At 41.0% G+C, this 14,843-nt stretch overlaps 1 protein-coding gene across 2 annotated transcripts in view; it reads right to left on the bottom strand.

Moving 5' to 3' along the window:
• Positions 1-14,843, bottom strand: part of ARHGAP31 (Rho GTPase activating protein 31) — a 184,435-nt gene that overhangs the window by 47,975 nt on the left and 121,617 nt on the right. The gene's annotated exons all lie outside the window — the stretch shown is intronic.

Genomic DNA, 14,843 nt, shown 5'->3' with positions numbered 1-14,843 from the left:
TACAAATGCCTTTCAAAATCCAGATCATCTTATAAAATAAATAAGTGTTGAAAGAAATCACTGTAAACCATAAATGCCTTAGGTTATGAGTCTCATGACTTTTATATGGGTTTCAGAAGCAGAACACTATTGAAAATAAAAAAGAAAGAAAGAAACCCCACCAGAGCTCTTTTATTGGAAAGAAAGGAATCATTTTAGAAATGAAAAAGTTAGAAAGTCCATCTTTTTTCCCAATTAGTGGTTAAATAAATAGATAACTAATGAGTGAATAATGTCATGTTATTGTGGGAAAAAATATCATTTGTCAGATGAGAAACCCCAAAATGGTAATCCCAGATGGGTCTGCAGGAGAGGACGTAAGATGTGTCAAATCTGTATCAATGATCATCTCTCCTGACCACACAAAAGTGCCTGAAATGACCATCTGATTTTCCTCTTGCTCCACCGCCTTAAGGCAGAAGCTAAGGGACAGGAAGGCTCATCTGTCTTTGAAGAGCGTATCCTCTTGGACTTGGAAGAAGACTGGAGATTTCTCAGTGGATTTCATGACTAGTCTCATAGCTTAGGAGGATAGCAGCAGCAGCAGCAGCAGCATCCTTGGTGATGGCTGGGGCTGCGTCTATATCCCAAGATAAATCTAAGGGCTGCCATGTTGATAGTGCTTTCCAAGGATGTGCCAGTAAATGTTTAACGACCAGCTTTCTGGAGGAGAGGACCAGGGAAGGAGGAATAAATACATGACTTAGGGTTAAGTTTAATCTGTAGCGTTAACATTTTCTCCATCACTTTCTTAAGCATAGACAATCCACAAAAATTATTCAAGTCCCGATTTGTGGTCCTGGTTGATTTCCAGGGTGTAAATTGGCTCCCAGATGGGTCCAGAGTATCTCTGCCTTTACCATTACAAAGCATGTGACTGATACTAGTTTATTGAGTTCTCACAACTACAGCTGATTGTGGTACAACAAGACACATATTATTATCCTCTTTTCACAGATGATGATATGCATGAGTTTACTTGGCTCGTTTAAATGACTTATTCAGGGTCCAAGAAGAATTAGTATTTGAATTCGAATTTAGGTGCTGTGAACCCCAAACTCAGCTTTCTTTCTACTCCTGGAGAATCGAAACGAGAAAATAGTTGTAAAAGCCCACATATAAAATGCTTATTTCCTTGGGTTCCTTTCTCTTCTCCCTTTGCCCCCATGACATCATAGCGTCATATGTTCAAGTTTAGGTCCTTAAGATTCCAGGAGTAGTAGAAAAAGCAATGCATTAGAAAGCCAGATTCTAGGCAGTCAATTGGAGGCAGCTGATTGTTAAATTTTCAGTGAGCCTCAGAAGTCAATAGGCTACTAATCAGGGCTTGACTCACTGTTTATTGATTGTCTAGACCAATGGGATGGAGTCAAATGGGAATGGCATTCAAGTAAACACAAGGATCCCTGAGGGCTGTATATTGATTTAGCAAGACCATAAACTGACATTATCTGTTTTCTATTGTACTTTGGGGGTAGCGAGATGGCAGGGGATAAAGAGCTGGACTGAGTCAGTAAAACCTGAGTTCTAATCAAGCCTCACATGCATAACTGTGTGACCCTGTTTGCTTCAGGATCCTTAAACATAAATTGAGACAGAAATGGCAAACTGCTCCAATATCTTCGCCTAGAGAATGTCAAGTGGGATCATGAAGGGGCAGACATGACTGAAAGATGACAGAACAACAAAAGAGATGTCAGACACTTGGGAACCTAAATGTAATTAGAAAACATTTTTATTTATTTCATTACATCTTTCTCAGTTGTATTTTAATATAATTCAACCAACACACCTGAGTGTTTGACACTTATTTGATTTTAAAAAGTGATGGACATGTAAAGCCCAGTGGAATTGTGCATCAGCTATGGGGTGGGAGGGAGAGAATATGATTCTTGTAACCAAGGAATAAGATTCTAAATTGACTCAATAAAATTTAAAAAATAAATAAAAAGTAATGGAGAAAATACACTAAACTTAAATGTAATACATCTTTTTTAGAATTTTTAAAATTTATTTTCCTCTTTAAACCTTTACCTTCCACCTTAGAATTAAAACTGTGTCTTGATTCTAAAGCAGAAGAGCAGTAAGTTAGGGTTAGGCAATGGGGGTTGTGATTTGGCCAGGGTCACACAGCTAGGAAGCATCTGAGGCCAACATGGAACCCAGGACTTCCTATCGAGACCTGACTTTCAATCCACTTTTTAAAAAATCCTTTAAAAGAACTTTGCTAAAAATGTACTAGCACAGCCCTGGTTCTATGGTCCCCACCTTCTCACTTTTTAGTTTTATTTTCATAGGCCAATCACCTTATTTTTCTGGTCCTTAGTGGCCTCATCTGTAAAATAAAAAGGGATAGAAGTAGATACTGTGATCTCAAACCCTGCCTAGGGTAATGGGGTCGACCTCATGTTTATTCCCTGAGAATAGGAGACTCTCACTGGCAATGCTTGAATTCTAAAGTCCCTTTTCCCCACTTGTGCTTACAAGAGTAAGGCAGCATAGTCTACCCTTGAAAGGGGACCCGAGATGCCTGCATCAGTTCAATTGTTAACGTATGGTTTGGACCCCACGACCTCTAACGTCCCCTTCCTTTCTTTGATTTTTTTGGCTCTGCCACTGACTAGCCCTTGGGATGTTTTGATATGAGTCAGTGCAGTAATACGTGAATTATACTTTGAGTGCTATCCAAGTGTTTTCAAGATTAGAGAGTTATGGCACATAAGAAGAAACAACTTAAGACACAAAAGGGCCATAGAAAAGCTCTTTTACCCCCCAGAGGTGGTCATTTAAAATTAATAATAATATACAACTTGAGCCACTATAACTCTAAAGACTTACTTATTGCATTTGTCCTTTGAAAAGAGAAGACTCTCATTAGCCACCATCATTATCAAGAGTTCAGTTCATTTAAAAGAAACAGGAAAATACACTCCCTGGATACACACTGACCCTGAATTGACTTTGGCTTTGGTACATAAGCTACTGGAACTCTTGTACCCATTTATGTTTAAATAGCAAGCAATAATTAAACAACCAGGGAGGACAAGTCTTCCCTCTGTATTGGGAAGCTACCAGCTCTCCAAATCTCTTTTCTCAGGCCACACCAAGGACAAAGGAAATCCTTAGACCCCATGAGTGGAGTGAGAGTTACAATATGTTCACTCCTGGGAGAGTCTAATCTAGGAACATGGCGGTGGGTAGTAGAGTCTCAACCCAAACTTCCCTCCACTTCTTTGGATTATATTACCAAGGATCAAATTCTAGTTGGGGGCATCATAGAATTTTCTGTTGGGGGGAAAAAAAGGCCCCCTGATTATAACTATAATTTTGGGTGTTGACAACAGGTTGACAGTTTGACCTCAAGGATTATAATCGGTGCTTCATGCCATCAACTTGGGTATGCAGATGCTTGCCCAATAAGAGGGGTTCTAACGAGGCTAGGTCCTAGGCCCTGTGTTATTCCAATCCTTTGTCCCTCTCTCAAAAAAGAATGTGGAGTCAGCTGTGACTCAGTGGATTGAGAACCAGCCTAGAGATGGGAGATCTTGGGTTCAAAACTGACATCAGTACTTTCAAGTTGTGTGAATTTTTTGTTTCTTTGTTTTAATGTTAGAATTAGTTAAAGGAAGGGGAGGGATTGAGGAAGAATATGCCAATGGGATCATAGAACTGGAGGCAAAAGGGGCCTCAAAAGATCACTAAAGCCAATCCTCTCATATTTTCTAGATGAAGAACGTGAGAAACAGGGAAGTTTTGCCCATGATTTACCCAATATTATACACATAATAAATGCTGAGGCAAGATTTGAACTCAGGTCCTCTGATTCCAGAGCCAGTGTACTTTCTATTGTATTGAGCATACCTTCCCAAACTGTATCAGCCTTAATGCTCTTTTACCTTTATTTTATTTTAATAACAAAATTCCACAAGTTTTCCATGTTGTTTTTCTCACTTCTTACTGTCCCCCTGGCAGAGTTGACATGCAATTCAATCTGGGTTATACATGTATTATCATGCAAAACATATTTCCAAAAGTCCAGATGCTGAATGGTTATATCATCAAAAACCATTTTAGGGGAAGTAATTTTTACTGAAAATTCTTCCATGCAATCTTTTCTTTTCCTTCCTTCCTTCCTTCCTTCCTTCCTTCCTTCCTTCCTTCCTTCCTTCCTTCCTTCCTTCCTTCCTTCCTTCCTTCCTTCCTTCCTTCCTTCCTCCCTCCCTCCCTTCCCTCCCTCCCTCCCTCCCTCCCTCCCTCCCTCCCTCCCTCCCTTCCTTCCTTCCTTCCTTCCTTCCTTCCTTCCTTCCTTCCTTCCTTCCTTCCTTCCTTCCTTCCTTCCTTCCTTCCTTCCTTCCTTCCTTCCTTCCTTCCTTCCTTCCTTCCTTCCTTCCCCTTCTCTCTTAGAATTCTGTCTCCATTCCAAGGCAGAAGAGTGGTAAAAACTAGGCAACTGGGGTTAAGGGACTTGCCCAGAGTCACACAGCTAGGAAGTGTCTGAGGCCATATTTGAATCCAGGAATTACCTCTTCCTCTTTTAGTTTTTTAATAATGCTTAAATTGTTGGAAAAACTTTAGAAAATGTATTGAAAGGGCAGTGATTGGAGGGCCAGGCCTGGAGCTGGGAGGATGTGGGATCAAGTCCCATTTGCCTAGCCCTTGCCCTTCTGCCTTAACATTGTTACTAGACGGAAAATAAGTGTTTTAAGAAAGAAAAAAGAAAATGTTTTGACTCCTTTTGTGCTGTGGGGAATTCAGTACTATGGTAAACCATATGCTTTTAGGTGCATAGATGTGGTACAAGTTGGTAGCTTTCCCAGGTTTTCTGCGCAAAGGCATATGAACCAAGAGAAGGAAACAAACTCCCTCAAATTATTCCTGCTTCCATTCTATAGTGAGAGTTTCTGACACAAGGACTATCATAAAACAGAGCTGACTTTAGATTCCAAGGTAAATCCCATTACAAAACACCCCACTGGGCCTTCCAAGTAATCTTGTTGTACTGGAATTTTGTTTTATCTAATACTGCTTGAAGTAAAATAAACTATTGTGTGAGGCTTAGAATTTTTTTTTCCTTTGCCAAATTAAAAAAAAAAATCTGTTATAGTGCAACTTAATTCCATGTATAAACCTATACATACATGTGAATAACTGCCTTAATTCAGAGCACTTCCTGTGTGGTTTGTGGCAGAAAAGGCCCACAAGTATAAACTCTTCTTTCTGGTATGTCAAGAGCTGAATGTTCTCTGGGAGCCCTCCTCTTGGGTACGAGCTGTTCTTGGGGCAGCTGCTGCTCCCTCTGCTCTGAGCATACCTGCTCTCCATCTCCTTAGCTTCTCTTCTCCTCCCCATCATCGGATTCCTGCCCCTTCACAGGATTTCAGAGGTGATCCAGTCCTGCTCCTTCATTGCAGACGATGGGTCTAATACCCAGAAAGGGGAGGAAATTCATCTGAGATCTCAGAGAGATCTAAAGGTCTAATTCAAGGGCCCCAGTTCTTTCCGCTGGACCACTGGTGTTTACTGTTGCTCCTTGACTGCTAAAAGTCAGCCTTAAGCTTTAAGTCAAGAAGAAAAGACATTGATGCCCAAAATATCCATAGCAGCACTATTTAAAACAAGGAGAGGAGAAAAAACACAAACTGGAAACAATGTGGGCATCCACCGACCGACTTTAAGGAGCAACATCAAACATCCAAAAATTGAGTTATTCTAGACTTGCATACCCAACCTGAAGGCAGGACTCTAACTGACCCTTCTCAGACTGATGGGTTTCTTCATCAGGTCTAATATATATCTCTCTAATAAAATGACTAGGGTCATTTATTCTGCATCCATCAATTGTTATCAATCAATCAGTTATTGATAAGTTAAAGCATGTGAATAAACTGAAATATTGCTGTACCAGAAGAAATGTTAAGGGGCAGCTGGTGGCTCAGTGGATTGAGAACCAGGCCTAGAGATGAGAGGTCCCTGGGTTCAAATCTGGCCTCAGACACTTCCTGGCTATGTGATCCTGGACAAGTCACTGAACCCCCATTGCCTAGCCCTTACTGCTCGTCTGCCTCAGAACCTAGACACAGTATTGATTCTAAGACAGAAGGTAAAGGTTATTGATATATATATAATTGATATATATATATATATATATATATATATAATATATATATATATAATTGAAAGAAATATGGAAAGAAACATATAGCTAGGTGGCTCAGTGGATAGAGAGCCAGGCTTGGAGAATTGAAGTCTTGGGTTCAACTCCAGACTCACATACTTCCTAGCTATGAGATCCTTAACTCCAACTGCCTCATCCTTATTGCTTTTCTGCCTTGGAACCCATAGTTAGTATAGATTCTAAGTTAAAAGATAAGGGTTTATTTCATATACATGTACATATGCAAATGTAAAAAGAACCACCAAACAAACAAAAAAACAAACAAATAAGCAAATAAATGAATAAATAAATAAACAAACAAATAAATGAGGGACTATAACAAACAGAAAGTATGATAGTTGCCTTTGCCTTTGGTCAGCCACACTCCCCATCCTCATTTTCTTCCATTTCCACCCCATAAAAGCTTCACCTGCTGTCTCTCTCCATTGCATTAATATAGTACCAAATCTCTAGCCAGGTCATCAGGGCTCTAAGTGCTATATTATCTATATTACAGAGAGTTCTCTGCCTCTGTGATATGGGAAAAAAAAAAAACCCAACTTAATCATGTTTATCATTTGAACTTTATATGATAAAACCTAGGACAAAGATTTCTTGTTGAATATATAGAACAAGCATAGGCAGGGTTTATAGAGAGGAAAAGAACCATATCCATGTCTACCTTTTTTTTTAAACAAATGAAATAACAGCAGAGATAAATTATTCAAGAATTTCAAATTGCAAAATCAAGGGTACTTATAAAAGTGTATCCACCAAAGAGACCATTAAACAGAAGTGCCTAGTGTTGATAAGGACCTAAATGTGCCCTGAAGGCCCCCCACAGCCTGGCACAGGTACCTTTCCAGCTCTATCTGCCCCTCCTCCTCTCATACTTTTTGGCAGTCTTTCCCACCTCAAACTCTTGCAGACAGGTAAAATATCTAAGTTATCTGCCATAGGACACACCTACTTTTTTCAGCCTTAGGTGGAAAGGTGGTGGAAGAGAGGAGAAAAGCCCCCCCCTCCCCCCCGCAAAAAAGAGTAAAAAAAGGTACCAAAATTTATAAGCTTGAAAAAATAAGAATTTGGAGTAATAAAAAAAATAAAAAGTAATTTTAAAAAAGACTGGAAAAAAGGAAATACAGATTTCTACTCCAGCCAAATGGAACTGTCCATGCTTCCCTGGACACATCTTTTGCTTTCCTGAGTCCATTCTTTGCTTCATACAGTTATCTAGAAAAGGAATAATCTTTCTACTATACTATGGGCAGAAATGGAGGGGGAACAATAGTCTAAATACAGGGGAGAACAATTCCTGTGTTTCAGGAATCTGAATATAGGGGCTCAGAACTCACCTCTGGTATTTACTATAAGTGTGATCACTGGCAAGTCTAACTTCTTTGAGCCCAATTTCCTAAACTCTAAAAATGGAGTTGCACTAACTGGCTACTAATGTTCCTTCTAGTTCTAGAGCTATGCTCCAATAATCAATCCCATACTTTAAGGAACAAAACAATGAAGATACTGACAAAGAACAATCCTGGTCCCAAAGAAGAAATATGAGAAAAACTTCTCTACTCTCCTTGGCAGAATACAACATTGTACTCAACACTAGCCTGTTTCACTTTAGTGACCTCAAGCATTTGCGTGACTTTAACTTCATTTTCACTTTCAGGTTGGCAACCACAGAGATGGAGGGACTCCCCCATGCCCTTGCTTCAGGGTTCCCCAATGTACTGGCATTGCAGAGTGGGTGGAACACCAGAGTAGAAGTTTCAAGCTGAGGAGGAGCAGGGGAATCACCTTAAGGCATGTGTTTTTCATAGAAAATGAGTCCAACCAGAGTAGAAAATAAGAAGAGAGATAGGAAGTTCCTCCTTTTCTTTTTCTATCCAGGGCTTATTCTGATGGTCCTGCCCCTGCCCCTCCATGGAACTTCTGTTGCCTCTCCTCTCACCTGCATTTTATGTGTTATTTCATGGTTACTGTGTTAGTAGGCGTGCAAATGATCAGAATTATTATTTTTCTATAAAGAAAAATGTGCAAAAAGTGTAATTTCAGCCATCTCTAGAGAACAATTACAGTTTTAAATTTACCTATTTCCCATAGATTTAATGTATCAGCATTGGAGTTTTTGACTTTTGTATAGTTTTCTAGGAATGCTATCCCATGAATGTTGACTATTGACTGTATTTTCTTTCCCGATTTTTTTCAATGCTCGACAAGTTATACTTTTCTCCTCATCAGAGCATAGTGATAGTCCCCAACCCAACGTGCTTTGTTTTGTTTCATAAACTCTTTTGGTAGACTTTTGCTATTCTGGGTTTCAGTGTTTTTTATTTGGAAAGTGGAGACAAAGATACTTGCCTTTCTACATCAAAACAGAAAGCATAAAAATGTTTATAAATGTGCTTGTTATTCTTCAATTGTTTTAGTCATGTCCAACACTTTGTGACTCCATTTGGAGTTTAATGACAAAGATACCGGGATGGTTTGCTATGTCCTTTCTCTACCTCATGTTACAGATGAGGAAACTGAGGCAAAGAGTGAAATGACTTTCTCAGGGTCATACAGCTAGGAAGTGTGTGAGGCCACACTTGAACTCATTCCAGGACTAGCACTCTATCCACTGCACCCCTGGTTGCCCCAATGTAAATATACCATAAGGCAGGGGTCCCCAAACTCCGGCCCGAGGGCTACATGTGGCCCCCGAGGCCTTTATCCTGCCCCCACCACACTTCCCGAAGGGGCACGTCTTTCATTGGTGGTCAATGAGAGGAGCACTGTATGTGGTGACACTGCAAAGTGCAGCATCGCTCACTACAGTACTACTTCTGGTGACATAATCCTTTGCGTGGTGCCTTTTCTGAGTGTAACTGAAAGAGAACGAGGCGCCATGCAAAGGATCATGTGGCTGCACAATGGAAGACGTCAGCATGGTGAGCAGTGATCTGGGGGAGGGGATTCCGCCCTGTGTATCCTGCTGCCCGGTATAGTGGTGGCAGTGATGGGCCTGTGCAAGGTGTGACAGGCCCATCCCAGCCAGTGCTGCAGCCTCCGCTATCCCAGACAGTAGTATGCAGATTTGTTCATAGTTTTTTTATAGTCCGGCCCTCCAACTGTCTGAGGGACAGTGAACTGGCCCCCTGCTGGATATTCAGAAGAGACTAACCTCAGGAGAGACCTATCCTCTTGAGAGAGATTCCTTGCATCCCCAGAACCTCTGGGACAAGGGCCAAGGCCCCTCTGGTTAAGAACTAACTCTCCCTGCCCAGGGGCCGGGAGTAAATGACTTAGTGTTTAGCCTAGATATCTTACCTTATCCTCTCTCTGATTTCTTCACTCTTTCTACATTTTGTAAATAAATTGTAAATAAATCTCTTTGGAATGAATATAAATTCCTGGTGACCACACTCTTAAATAATCCAATCCAACCCTTTTGTAAATTAACCCCATTTCCAGCTTACAAAACGTAGCCTCAGACACTTCCCAGCTGTGTGACCTTGGGGAAGTCACTTAATTCCCACCACCTGGCACTTTCCATTCTTCTGCCTGGGAACCAATACACAATCTTGATTTTAAGGCAGAAGATAGAGGTTTAAAGACACAAAACAAAACTTGAGCAGCTTTTGCAAAAGGGATATTAACATCAAAAATATAACAAAAACAAAAACAAACCAAAAAACCAAACCCACAAATTTTCCCTAATACCTCTGGGGCATACTCTCCACTAAACCACTTCAATCTCTGAGGACTGGGCTTAAAACTTAGTTCTTCCTCCATCGCTTTGATCCTACCAAGTTTACAAACAAAGATGCTCATCTGTCTGTTTCAGCTGTCACAGCCAGGGAGGTGATGCACAAGACAGCGCCTTGCTCCTCCAGGCATCACTGTTGGGCTGGTTGCAACAGCTGTCTCGGAAACACCCTTTTGAGGATCCACATTCCCTGCTCACCTCAGAGTTTCTCACTGGACGCTGCCAAAGAAGGACTGAGCTCTTCCTCATAGGAAGGGAGCAAAGAGGTGCCCCAAGTGGATTCGGGACTTTTTGAAGACACCAGCAATTCTGGTGGAAAGCCACTCAGTCAATAAAGTCTCCTCCTAATGACATTATGGTGAGCCAACCAGAACCAAATGCAGAACGCCCATGCATACTGTCCAGTTTCACCAAGGCACTTGCCTTACTTTCCACCATTTTCCCATGTTCTTAGAAGTGGGTACGTTGCACATCTATGCCTGTACCAGACACCCATTAGAGTAGCCTCTTTGGAGTCCCTGTCACGGGAGGTGGAAGCTCCCAGAAGCTCAGTCTCAGCTAGAAGAAGCCCCCAGGCACTCCCTGACTCCTTCCCCCATCAAACCCTAAGCTTAGGTGGTAGCCTATCCAAGTGGGTGGCCTGAGCAATCTGACTTGGCAGGATTTGATTTATTTTTCCTTCTCTCTCTCTCTCTCTGTCTCTCTGTCTCTGTCTCTGTCTCTGTCTCTGTCTCTGTCTCTGTCTCTGTCTCTCTCTCTCTCTCTCTCTCTCTCTCTCTCTCTCTCTCCTCTCCCTCCCTCTCTCTCTCCTCTCTCTCTTTCTCTTTCTCTCTCTCTCCTCTCCATTTCTCTCGATTTCTCTTTCTCTCTCCCTCCCCCCTCTCCTCTCTCTATTTCTTTCTCTCACCTCTCTCTCTTTCTCTCTCTCTTCTCTCTTTCCCTCTCTTTTCCTCTCTCTCTCTCTCTCTCTCTCTCTCTCTCTCTCTCTCTCTCTCTCTCTCTCTCTCTCTCTCTCTCTCTCCCTTCCTGAGCTTTATTAAATGATAAACCAAAGACATCCCCAGCAAAACATAAAGGAGGAAGCAGCAAGGACCAGACCCACAGAAAAAACGAGGTCACCCACTCAAGAAACAACCCTTTTCCCCGTAAGTGGCCATTAAAAAATGTGCCTGTTCTTTTTATTGAAGTAACCCATTGTGAAATGTGGAAAACACAGTGCGTAAAACAAAGCAAATAAATGCAAGACAGAGAGATACAGGGACCATGCAGTTCAAGAGGGTGTCTGGGCAATAATAATCAGATAAAGAGACAGATGGATAGAAGCAGCATCTTTTCTAGATAAGGCTTTGTTTTAGCTCTTGCTCTCTTAAGCATCGTTATTTGTGCAAGGACACTACACACGTATGTATACAAAAAACACACCTGTATACATGTTGTTATCATCGTCTCCAGGATATATGTAGAAACACACATATATTATTATTATTGTTGTTGTTAATATTATTGTTTCCAGGACAGTATGTACATGTGAATATAGAAACACATCATAACAATAATACTAATAATACTAATGACAAAAATATATTGTCGTTGCTGACATTATACACATGTATGTATACATAGAAACACATGTGTACACTTATTTATTGTTGACACGCATGTGTATACATAGAAACACATAGTATTGCTTTTATCATTATTATTGCCAGGACACTACAGATGAGAGCACATAAGGAAACATGTATGTATACTTATTATTTCCAGGGCACTACACATATACACACAAACAGATATATAGAGAATAAAAGAGGGGGAGGAATAAGGGAGACAGACAGACAGACAGACAGAGCATTCTAAGGTTGTTGTAGTATGGCAGCATCATCCCCATTTTACAGAAGAGGGATCAAAGAAATAGAAAGGACCTTAGAATATTAGGGCTTGAAGTGTCCTCATTAAAGACTATTTATTTGGGGGCAAATAGGGGGCTCAGTGGATTAAGAGGCAGGCCCAGAGACAGAAGATCTGGGGTTCAAATCTAGCCTCAAACGCTTCCTAGCTGGGCAAGTCACTTGACCCCCATTGCCTAGCCTTTCCTGCTCTTCTACCTTAGAACCAATATACAGTATTGATTCTAAGACAGAAGGTAAGAGTTTTTAAAGGGTTAAGTCCCAACTTTTTCATTTGACAAAGATGGTCACTGAGCTATTACACTGGTCTCCTAACACTGAATATAGTCCAGCATGCCACAACTCTCTCAGAATTAGAGAAACAGCCCAAAATTTCTGGCTCAAACCTTCTGCCATCAACTTTCTCATCAGCACTAGAGCTGCCCTTTATGAATGATTTGTTGTTGGTTGGGAAGTTTCCTTGCTCTAGAGGAACAAACAAACAAACAAACAAACAAACAAATAAATAAATGAATGAATGAAAAAGTATTTGTTAAGGAGATACATACATATGACAAAAACAAAGATGGTCCCAACCCCTCAAGAAACTTACATTCTTTTTTATTCTTTTTTATTTTTTGTAACTTGAACATTTTTATTTAATTAATTTAGAATATTTCCCATGGTTACATGATTCATTTTCTTTCCCTCCCTCCTCCACTCCCCTCCCATAGCCAATGTGCAATTCCACTGGTTTTTACATGTGTCACTGATCAAGACCTATTTCCATATTATTGTTAATTGCACTAGGATGTTCATTTAGAGTCTACATCCCCAGCCATATCCCCTCGACTCATGTGATCAAGCAGTTGTTTTTCTTCTGTGTTTCTGCTCCCACAGTTCTTTCTTTGGATGTGGACAGTGCTCTTTCTCATAAGTCTCTCAGAATTGTCCTGGATCACTGCATTGCTGCTAGTAGAAAAGTCCATTACATTCAATTAAGAAAGTTACATTCTAAAAAGGGGGGCAATGTCAGGACAATTTCCAGAAAAGAAGCAGTGAGGTAGGGTAGTGGATCGAATCAGGAAGACGTTTGTTCACTTCTCACATCAGACACTTTTTAGCTCTGTGATCCTGGACTCCTCTCTGTGCCTCAGTTTCTACATCGGGACAATGAGGATAATAATACCCCTGCCTCCCATGGTCCTAGTGAGGATCAAATGGGATTCTATTTGGGAAGTGCTTTGCAAACCTAAAATATATTGATATTATATTTACATATAAAATGCATAAAAATATATCTTTATGATGTTGGCTATTGTTGTTATTGTCTTTGCATTATAGTTATTGTTATTCAAGATAGGGTGGGAGCTGGAGAAGAGTCAGAGTACATTAGATGAGGCCTGGGGGCATGAAGAAGCAAGCTTGTTAGGGTGCCTCGGATTCCATCATTACAGCATCATCCCTTTGGGTTCTCAAGAATCTCCTATTAAAATGCATTAAAAGGTGTTACCCTGGCCATGCCATGAGTTACCAGCTAATAGACAGGAGCCTGAGGGGAGGTGGGGGGAGGAAGATGAGTCACTTGGAGAGGGAGGCAGGATTCCAGAAACAAAGGTTGCTGCTGCCTACCAGGCAATTTCTCCATTCTCTGACCCCCTCAGGCCCCAGCTCTCACAGTCACAAAACCTTGACTCAGTCTTGCCATGGTGCAAATGTCCGGTGCAAATGTCCGAAGCAAGGGCCTTCATTTTCTTTGCCCAGGGAACTCTTTCAGGTGGTGCAGGGGCACGATTGTATGGGCTCATCTTCTTTGGAAGTAATTTATGACCAAAACAAAAACTGGACTATTCTACTCTTCATATATAGGAATAGAGCTGATTTTTAATTTAATTTAAAGTTAATTTAAATTAAATTAAATTAATAATTAAATAAATAAATGAAATTATTTTAAAGTTATTATTATTGTGGTACAGTGATTTTCTGGGAACAGGTGTTTGGAGACAGGGCTTTAATGTACCAAAGCAATGGGGTAACTGTTGGGTAATTTAGTGTCTTAGAGGATTCCCTGTTAAGGGACTTGCCCAGGGTAACAAAGTCCTTATGTCCAAAGTGATAACTCAAGTCCACTCTGAAGCCACCTCTCTCTATGCACTACTTCAAGCTGCCTATCAGTCATTTATCATGTTGTTGTTCCATTGTTTAGTCATGTCTGATTCTTAGGGACACCATTTAGGGTTTTCCCAGCAAAGGTACTAGAGGGATTTCCCATTTCCTTCTCCAGCTCATTTTACAGGTGAGGAAACTGAGGCACCCAAGATTAAATCACTTCCCTAGGGCCACACGTCTAGTAAGTGTCTGGGACAGGTTTTAACTCAGGAAGATGCCTTCCTAACTCCAGGTCCAGCATGCTCCCAATACATATTCAGTCCAACTATTAGCCAGTATCCATCCCAAGTTCAAGGAGACCCTGAGGACTGAGAGAAGTCCTGGACAAAGTCTGGACAGAGAATACACAACAGTACAAATCACACTGGACTAGGAATGAGTTCTGGGTTTGTAATCATGGGCACTATCAATTTTTTTCCTATGCAAAATGAAGAAAATAAAATCTTTCCTATTCCTCCGATTCCATCTCCGTTGATGTTCACACCAACCACAAGGCAGATGACGACGATTGTCCTCACTTTACCCATCCCTTCCCACCCAGTTGTACTCTTCTGGACTTTCCTTGTGTCATTCAAGATCACATCAATTCTGAAACTCAAGCCTCAGAAGCCCTGGTCCCAGGTTCCTTCTGAGAAGGGCGGCTGCAGGGGGGACAGAAGACGGCTCCTTTGGGATGTCCCATTCAAGGAGGTCATTCCCATACCCTTCCCACATCAACCTCCCGCTCCCCTTTTCCACTTCCTTTTCTCTATTGTCTTCCCTTGTTGGATTATGAACTTCTTGAGGATGGGGCTTCCTTTGTTTAATACCTACAGTTTAACAGAGTGCCCGGAGCATA

This window comes from Monodelphis domestica, chromosome 4 (genome assembly GCF_027887165.1).
Source record: "Monodelphis domestica isolate mMonDom1 chromosome 4, mMonDom1.pri, whole genome shotgun sequence".
NCBI lineage: Eukaryota > Metazoa > Chordata > Mammalia > Didelphimorphia > Didelphidae > Monodelphis > Monodelphis domestica.
This window is presented reverse-complemented; position numbering and strand designations above follow the sequence as displayed.